The following is a 10,591-nucleotide window of genomic DNA, read 5'->3' on the forward strand; positions in this document are numbered from 1 at the left end:
TATCAAATCAATAAAATTTGTTATTAATTATAGACATATCTCGGGCTGGTGAGATGGCTCAGTGGGTAAGAGCACCCGACTGCTCTTCCGAAGGTCCTGAGTTCAAATCCCGGCAACCACATGGTGGCTCACGACCATCTGTAACAAGATCTGACTCCCTCTTCTGGAGTGTCTGAAGATAGCTACAGTGTACTTACATATAATAAATAAATAAAGCTTTAAAAAATTATAGACATATCTCAATTTTATAATTTACAGAGATAATCATTGAACTGTAAACTACTTAATACATTGTAATACTTTTTAAAGTTAGCAGAACTATGAAAATCTGCTACTTTATGGCTTCTATCAAATAATAATCAACTGTAGAATCAAGCTATAATCTCTAAAATATTTATTCTCCCACTTCTCATTGTCAAATTTTTGGTTCTGGTAGGGCAATGACTCTCTTATCAATGGATATAATAAACTGGAAAATAAAGAAGATGTATAGTGTAACATTTTCCAGAAATGGTCTACCAAGATAACATTTGAGGTGACAGAAGGGACAGTCCATGGGAGATTCAAGGACATCCCAGCATGATACATCTGTGCACTATTGTGGATGTTAGTTCCAATGTAGTTGATATTAGATAGTGATGGAATGAAAAGAATTAAAAATATTTAAACATAGTTTTGCTCAAGAAAGACTACAGTAAAATAAATTTTACTTTCTATTTCATGTATTAATCAATATCATCAGAAGAAATGGTATTGGGAATTCTGTAGAGTTTTAAACACTGAAAGACTAATCTTAACTATGTGAATAAGTAGAGAGAATAGAAATGACAAGATATTCAGTGAGATTGACCATGTGCACAAAGTCATCTTTACCATAGTGTATAAAGGAACTGTGAAAGATTCTATGCTAGTTATTGGTAATATCGTTTTTTAAAAAGTGAACATGATTGTATTCATTGTAAGGTACTGGAAATTTGATGGAGAAAGTGAGTAGAGAACAAAACATAATCTCTTATTATTAGACAACAGAACTTCACAACTTTAAAAATACTAAGGAAATATATAATTGTCTCAATCATGTATCTATCCTCTATGAAAGATAGCATTTTTTTCTGTGTTGGTTGCTTTTCTCATCATGTGACAAAAGATAACACCAATTAAACTTATTCATTTTCTTTTTTCTAATATTTATTTATTTTATGTATGTGAGTAAATAGATGCTGTCTTCAGATACACCAGAAGAGGGCGACGGATCCCATTACAGATGGTTTTGAGCCACCATGTGTTTGCTGGGAATTGAAAACTCAGGACTTCTGGAAGAGCAGTCACTGCTCTTTACCACTGAGCCATCTCTCCAGCCCAGGAAGACTTAGTTCATGTAATGGTGTTAGAAGAATGGTATCAGTAGAGCTGGAGGAAGCTTCTCTAATTGGATAACAGGAGTGTGAGGGAATGGCTTAAGAAAGAAACAAGGAGCACAGCTAATCATAGATTACGTTAATTTGGGGAGGTTCTATATAGAGGAAATAGCAATAATAAAACCGAGGAGGTATTCTTTGGAATATGTGAAATAAAGAATGAGCAAAGGGTGTTCAAATTACTCAATGCTGGGGTGAGGAACAGAGGTGACCAAGTCATGAAAGCTCTAACCTCCATTGATAAAAATCGCAGTTTAATGGGTTATGCAGATATGGAGGCTGCTTGAAAATCATGACCCTAAGACAGAAGTAAGAGAGTATATCCTTTCTGTGTCTTTTCATTCTCTTTCTTGCTATTTAGAGGCCAGAGAAGCTAAACCAGTGATACCAGGGTCTTTGAGCAAATCAGCATTGTTGATTAAGCCATCATCTTTTTGTCTGGTGGAGCAGAAAATAACCCCCATACATCTATGTGAATAGAAGGGTTGATAGATGATAGAGTGACAGACAGATAATAGATATAGAGCAGACAGAGAAAGGATAAATAGGATAGATCAAAATAATGATAGTGGAGTATCAAGTGATAGATGATAAATAATAATTAGATTATACATTAGACAGACAGATAGGAAGGTAGAGAGCTAACTAGGATAATTCAGAGTTAAATGTAAGGAACATTAATAGATTTATAGAAACTACATGAGAAAACATTAATAGTTTTTTTCTTTAATGAGAATGAAATTGTATTACTAACACATATGCACTAAAACATAAATATTCTCTTAATATTATTTTTCCTTGAAAATTGTTATGGAAAATATCCTGGAAATGTTTGTACTAATTTTATGAATGAACAGATTTCAAATATGATTTTTCAAACATAATTGTTAAAAATAAAATATGATACCTCTATAATTTTTATAGCAATTTTTCAAAATATTTATAACGTGTGTGTATGTATCCCTAAAAATATAGAGAGAATTAATGTACTACCAAACCTAGCCAAATATAAATTATTTTTATTTTTTTCTATAAATTTATCAAATTTTAATTTATAATATTATGCATAATTCATAAGAGTATGGTTTTCATAAGACCAGTATTATATCAGCTTTTTAAAAATAAAAATCTAGCTAGAGGCTATTGCAGAAGCTCACCTAAACCACATTCAAATGAAAAAAAACTTAATGTTGTCATTATGCAAAATAGCTTCCTAGTGAAATTTGCTTTTCCAAATATAATTTTTAAGATAAGATATGAGTTAAAGAAATAATTTCTAAAATCAGAGAATTATTTTATAATTAAATTTTCTCTGCTGCCTTTATAGTTTTAAAAGAAAGTATAAATGTTAAATATTGCAAGAGCAATCAATATTTTTTTCTCATGTGGAAAAACACAATGACAAGTTCAACTAAATTATTGTGTGGTATCAGTCATAGTATTGGTTTGAAAAGCTAAAATATGAAAAGGTGAAGCCTGAAAAAAAATATATATTGATTTTATTATGTTTAACAACAAATGATAATGTGTGAAGATATTCATGTTTTATGGCAATTTCCTCTCAAGTTAAAATTATCTTGTAGGGAAGCTCATTAAAACACAGATGATAAAAGAGAGATGGAATAGTAGGATGTTCTAAGAAGAGAAAAATTGTTCAGTTCTGCCAGGAAGTAAGTTAAGCTCAGAAAGTAAATAAATCAATATCAGGAAGTCCCTGAAACTAAACACATTCACTAGGCTCCTCCATCTGCAAACATATAGCAATAGAGAGTGTTGATAGTCATTCTCAGACAAACAGAGCTGCCTATTAGTGTCTCGGAACAACTCAACAACCTAGTTACAGCTCTTCTTTTCTTCCTTCCTTCCTTCCTTCCTTTCTTTCTTTCTTTCTTTCTTTCTTTCTTTCTTTCTTTCTTTCTTTCTTTCTTTCTTTCTTTCTTTCTTTCTTTCTTTCTTTCTTTCTTTCTTTCTTTCTTATTATTATTGGGTATTTTATTTATTTGCATTTGAAATGTTATCCACTTTCCTGATCCCCTCCCAGAACCCCCCTATTCCATCCCCCCGAAACATGCTTCTATGAGGGTATGCCCTCACCCACTCACCCACTCGTGCCTCCCTGCCTTTGAATTCCCCTATACTGAGGCATCGATCCTTCACAGGACTAAGGGCCTCTTCTCCCATTGATGCCAGACAAGGCCATATGCTGCTACATATATGGCTGGAGCCATGGGTCCCTTGATGTGTACTCTTTGGTTGGTGGTTTAGATCCTGGTAGCTCTGGTTGTTTGATATTGTCGTTCTTCCTATGGTGATGCACACCCCTTCAGCTCCTTCAGTCCTTTCTCTAATTCCTTCATTGGGGACCACACGTTCAGGCCAATGGTTGGCTGTGAGCATCCACCTCTCTATATGTCATGCTGTAGCAGAGCTTCTCAAAGGGAGCTATATTGGGCTCCTGTCAGCATGCACTTCTTGGCATACACAATTGTGTCTGAATTTGGTGACTGTATATGGGATGAATACTCAGATGGGGCAATCTCCAAATGGCCTTTCCTTTAGTCTGTGTTCCAGATGTTGTCTCCATATTTGTTCCCATGAGTATTTTTCTTTTTCAACTTGTTATGTTGCCTGTAGATTTTGCAGTATGTTCCAGATTCTTAGTTTTCATAAGCTGTTGATATTGTGGAGTAGATTTCATATGATTGTATAACAAATTTTTCATCTATTTTCTTATAAATAACTTCCAATCAAGCTGATAAATAATGTAGTAAGATGGTATCCTGACATTGGTCTGCTATTTTTTGCTTCTTTATCAGGGGCAAGGAGAAATTTGTTTATATTTCCCAAGAAATAGTGCAAAATAACAATTTACTATATATCTAGAAAGCATTTATTTTTTATCATTTTTCTGAGCATAGAATTGTTTTCCTAGAATATATTCTCATTTACAAAGAAAATCACTCAGGAATACATTTGAACATAGATAATGTTCTCGGTAATTGCTTCATAGACACTTTACATTTTTCATGTTTAATATAAGCCTCATATGCCATTGAGTGTTTGAAGAGCATTGAATTAGTCATTTAATTCCAATTACCTGTATTTATCATGAAGACTAAATGGAAAATTTAACACTGTCAGTTTGGTGTTTAATTTAAATCTGATTTTTGTATTTTATGAGCCATATTGACATGCCATCACACCAATTGGTTGTCCAGTGCCAAATGACCAGCACTGTAAACATACATACAAGTACCACTGTATTGATTCAAGTGGTTATATTTAGGAATACATAAGAATATAAACATACAAATACATATATGAGTGCATTAACAAATAATAAGAAGAAATCATGAATTAAAAGGAGAGTATGGAAAGGTATATGGGAGGGTTTGAAAAAGAGAAAAGCAATAACTGTATCAATAATAAATAACAAAAAGATTGCCAAATTGAAAATAGTATTTGAACAGACACAACTGTGCCATGATTTGTAAATGAGAGGATGTGGGAGCAGATAATTAAAATAGAAAAAAGTATTCAAATGATTTTTTTCTTTAATTGAGAAAACCATATATTCATGTTAATTGTGCCACTGCTTATCTAACCAGCTTTTGTACCCCTCAACAATTGGAAGGATAAATATAATATATACACATAATATCGCTTTATAATTTATTCATATAATATGGATAAATTATGCTATTTTACAAAATTACATAGAGCTGCAAATTATCATGTTATGAGAAATAAACCAACTTCAAAGAGACAAATATCATGATTTTCTTTCATAAGTAAGGAAAGAGAAGATGGATGTGAAGTTCAAAAGGACCCCTACAGTGAAGCAGAACTACAAAAGAGGCAGGTGTATACGAAGTGGTACTAGAAAGGAGAAATATACACTATTTTTCTAGTTAGCTCAAAATTATTCCAAAACATACCAAACTGAATCAATCTAACAAAAGAATCACAAGGTAAATTCAAATTCACTACTGTTTCTACTAATATACTATTAGAGAATTCTTTAATACTGACCTTCAGTTTCTGAGATAGAGTTTAAAAAACATCTGAGAATTACTACAATTGATGGAAATATAACTATATATAGTTAACAGATTCTATAGATAAATAAATAGACTAAGAGATAATAGATAAATTATATGCATATATGTGTATGTGTATAAATAGGTACATGATAGACAGATATGATAGATGATAGATACATAGATAGGTAGATAGATGATAGAAATTTAAATATCGATGATAGATAATTGATACATGAGGCACAAAAGCAACCATTAGGCTATTATAAAAATATTGTGATATATAAAGCAGTTACAGGGGCTCATAAGCCACTTCATTTATTAGTTAGAACAGAGTAAAAACAAAACATAAAGAAATTGGAGCAACATATATGCAGTGTTTGAACTGAAGAGCTCAGGAATATCCCTAATAAACATACAAAACAGCAAAATCAAGGCCATTCAGGGTCCCTGAAGTACATATATTTTAGAGAAACAAGACCATTCAGATTTCCCGGTATTGAGTGTTAAGAAATTTAAAATATCCAGGCATTAACAGCACACCTTTAATCCCAGTACTTCAGTGGCAGAGGCAGGCAAATCAATGATGTGACAGACAGCCAGGTCTATGGAGAAAGTTCCAGGACATCCAGGAGCTCATAGAGAAACCCTTCCTTGAAACCAACCAACCAACCAACAAAGAAAAGCAATTTAAAGCAACTAAACATTGAGAAAATTTGAGAATAGATATCAAAACCTCTAATTAACTTATTTCTATATAATAAATATCCATTTCTAAAAAAACATTGATTGTACTTAAAGATAATAGGAACGGGATTATTGACATTGAGTGACCTGTCTACTAAATCTATCATGCACAAAAGAGTTTGAATAGTAAATTTATCTGAATGGAACCCCTTAGAACTGCAGAAAAGCAGATTTGATAAAGCTTGAAATTAATTGTGGGATGAAGCTTTTTATTTTACAAAAAAAGGAGTATATTTCTTGAGGACTGCTGGAAATGGCTAAATTGATCAAGTGCCTGCTACACAGGAAGGAGGACCAAACACCCACATAAACCTAGGTAGGGTAATACATAGGTGTAATGAAAGATTTCAGGTTGACACAGAAGATCCTTAGGGTGTGCTGTCCAGGCATCTGAGTTCTACCAAAAGGTTTATGTGCAAACACTTGCACTTGTACATAACAGTGCCAACTACTCCCCTCTTTGTGGCTCATAAACTAGAATACACAGACACATCAAAAGAACTTTTCTCAGTTTTCCCTTTATTCAGCAATTTAAATACACATATACAGTTCCATCCAATTGCCTGCGAAATTCAGGATGTTTTCATTCTTAATAGCTGAGTAGTATTCCATTGTTTAAATGATCCACACTTTTGGTATCCATTACTCTGTTGAGGGATTACATTACATCTTGGTTGTATCCAGCTTCTGTTTATCACAAATAAGGCCACAATGAACAAAGGGGAACATGTGCCCCTGTGGCATGATGGGACATCTTTTGGGTATATTCCCAAAAGTAATATATCTGGGTCTTCAGGTAGATCTATTTTCAATTTTCTGAGGAACCTTCAGATTGATGTATAGAGTGTTTGTACCAATTTGCAATACCACCAACAATGGAGGAGTGTTCCTTCTTCTCCACATCCTCTCCAACATATGTTGTCAACTGAGGTTTTGATATTAGCCATTCTGATTGGTGTAAGGTAGAATCTCAGGGTTGTTTTGACTTGCATTTGTCTGATCACTAAAGACTTTGGACATTTCTTAAGGTGCTTCTCAGCCATTTGAGACACCTCAGTTGTGAATTCTCGATTTAGTTGTATACCCCATTTGTTGATTTTTTTTTTTTTTTTTTTGGAGATTAACCTCTTGGGTTCTTTATGTATTTTGGATATTATCCTTTATCAGATGTGGGGTTAGTGAAGATTTTTTCCCACTCTGTAGGTTGCCAATTTGTCTTATTGACTATGTCCTTTGCCTTACAGAAGCTTTCCAGTTTCATGAGGTCTCATTTATCAATTCTTGATCTTAGAGCCTGAGCCATTGTGAGTTCTGTTTAGGAAATTTCCCCTGATGGCAATGAGCTCAAGGCTCTTTCCCACTTCCTCTTCAATTATATTCAGTTCATCTGGATTTAGGTTGAGGTCCTTGATCTGAATTTCTTATTTTTTAAGATTTATTTATTTTATTTATGAGTACACTGTTGTTCTCTTCAGAAACATAAAAAGAGTGCATTAGATCCCATTACAGATTTTTGTGAGCCACTATGTAGTTGCTGGGAACTGAACTCAGGACCTTTGGAAGAGCAGTCAGTGCTCTTAATGGCTGAAACATCTCTCCAACCCATGTTTGAATTTCTTAATACCGAGTTTCTATAGAGTCGTTCTCCTGAGAAGGAAGACTGACACATGCTATGCCTGTATTTTATTAGAGACATCTTGCCTTCCAGAAGATTGATAATACAACTGTCATTAAAGACAATCACTATTGTCTTTTGTAAGTAACAATAAAAGTGAAATTTCTATCTCCTGACCAGTAGTAATCTTAAAAAAAAATGCTTCAAGTCTTCAAGTTCTGTATTTAAAACTAAGTCATGGGCATTTCTGAAGAAGGTTTAAGGCATATGGATTCCATTACATAGCAATCCTTCATCTAGTTATTTGAATGATAAGAATATATCCTAACAAATCACATACAATGAGACTATTCATAGGAGCTTTGTTAATTACAGGCCAAATCATGGGGATAACACAAATATGAATAAAATCACCATATTTATTCAAGGAATAAAATTATGTAGCACAAATAAACTGAATGAGAGATACATGTGGCATAAATGAGGTTTAATCTCGATCTTTGAGCAGAGAAATGGCACACAAAAGATGCTCTGGTTCATTCACTGTAGAAGACAATATTTGTATGAGTAGTATCCCAAAGGAAATGGTTTGAAGTTTTAGAGTATTGTTCTTATAACGTTGGTCCAGACTACATAGCGGAAACACTTGTCAAAGTTAGCAGACTATGTGCACAGGATGTGTGAATCTTACTCTTCTCATCTATTACTTGAAATAAATAGCTGTAAATAGAAATTATCCAGGCTTGGACATTTTTTTCTCACCATTCTTCACAGCAATTAAGTAGGAGGATCAACTCAGAAGCAGGATTTGTGAGAGAGCAACAGAAGAAGATAAAAAAGCTACACTTAGACACTAGTTTGATGACAGTGAGGTAGCATTCAGAGTTCTGTCAGTTTGTACAATTCAGTAGTTTTAGCATAGGATAACATACTGTATATTTCTAAAACATACATTTCTGGAAGGATATTATATATGTAGCAACATGTTTGATCACATGAAAGCCAAACGAAATAAAAAGCAAAGAAGAAAAGGTTTTGTTTTGTTTTTTTAATATTTTCACCATAGAGAATGATCAATGTTTGTGAGACTAAATATTTTCATTGATTTAAACATTACCCAATTTGAAATTGTGTTGAAGCTAAACATGATAGCCAAGAAATGTACCACTTTATGTGTCAACTTAAAACTAATTGAAATGAACACAGAAATTAAAGACAAAGATCATTGACTATAGAGGACTAGACCAGAAGGAAGAAACTTAATAGTAAGTGTAAGGGGATCAAGACTGGTCAGAGAAAAGCTTGCGATAGAAAAGACAAAGAATAATCGTGGAATCATCGAAATTGATATTAGATGCTCAAAAATGAGATTTTGATATCTTAGGCACTTCTACAATGCATTTACAAGGTTCACAGTATGTAAACATGAATGATGTATTTGCTCACCATGGCATCTATGCATAGCTGCTAAAGAATGAATAAGAACAGCAACTAAGTGCTGACTAAGCTTCAACCCTTCTGAAGGTATAAGACCTGCATATATCTGTTCTATTTACATCTGGCAGTAAGGTAGTCAGGTAGGAGTTAGAGACATTCTTGTATATATAGACAATGATTTCTTATTTATCTTCTAGGATTATCTGCATGTATTGACGTGTCTATTGCATATATCCTATTTTATACAGACAGTCATATTAGATTATGGTACATATTAATGATCTCATATCAACCTGTAACATTACTTGAACCATAGTGACCATAAGCACAACATTCTAGTATACTTGGTATTAGGAATTCTGTACGAATATTTAGAAGAACGCAATTCAGTATATAACAAACAGCTATTTGTTATTAACAAAGCTTTAAAATAATAATGATGTTAGCAATGGATACTGAGAGTAAATGAAAGAAAAAGTTTATGCACTGAGCCAAATAACTAGATTTGGAACAGTGAGTTAGATTATAATTGGTGAATAAAGATAAAGCAACTCAAAAGTAAATAAAAGTTGATAAAAAGTTAATTATTTCAGGGGAAAACCAAGTCAACATTGTTGAGAGACTAAATATGGAAGTTGGACTATTGTGGATGATGACACCATGACACTAAATAGAGTTAGAGAATTTATATGAGAAATGGTATGGGGAAGAGAGATATCATGTCGTGAGGCAGGAAGAGACACAGATTTCTGAAAGGCTTGATTCATATGTATTTAACACAACATTATGCTTTATGCCCTTTAGTGTCTATAAAGAAAGGTCAAAATCTTTTCTCTAGAGGGTTTCTCATTAACTATTTTCTATGTTTGAAACATAATATTTGTATGACTGGGTCATTCATGTCATCTCTTTCTAAACTTAAATGTCAAGGGTTCAGAGAATCTTTCCACACAAAGTAATTAAAATCTTATTGGTGAGTTACTATCTAAAAATAATAAAAATAATATCTAATATTTTGTTCATTTTACTACATCATAAAGTATTCATAAAAGGATCCATAAGTTTTCAAACACTTTTGTTTTTCCCAAAACTTGACCAGTGGTTAGAACAGGTGAAATATGAGCTATTTATTGGATAAAACACAGTGTATGCTTGGTTAATCTTTTAGCCCGTAGTGTGTACCAATACTCTTATACAGACCAGGAATAAAAAACTTGACTTTATTGAAAACAAATAGCTGAATAAGTAAATATAATAACCTTTTCAATAATTATGAGAAATAGCATATCAATCGCTTGATAGAAATTTCTTGAAATGCCTTTCATAATGATAAA

Source organism: Mus pahari, chromosome 4 (assembly GCF_900095145.1).
Source record: "Mus pahari chromosome 4, PAHARI_EIJ_v1.1, whole genome shotgun sequence".
NCBI lineage: Eukaryota > Metazoa > Chordata > Mammalia > Rodentia > Muridae > Mus > Mus pahari.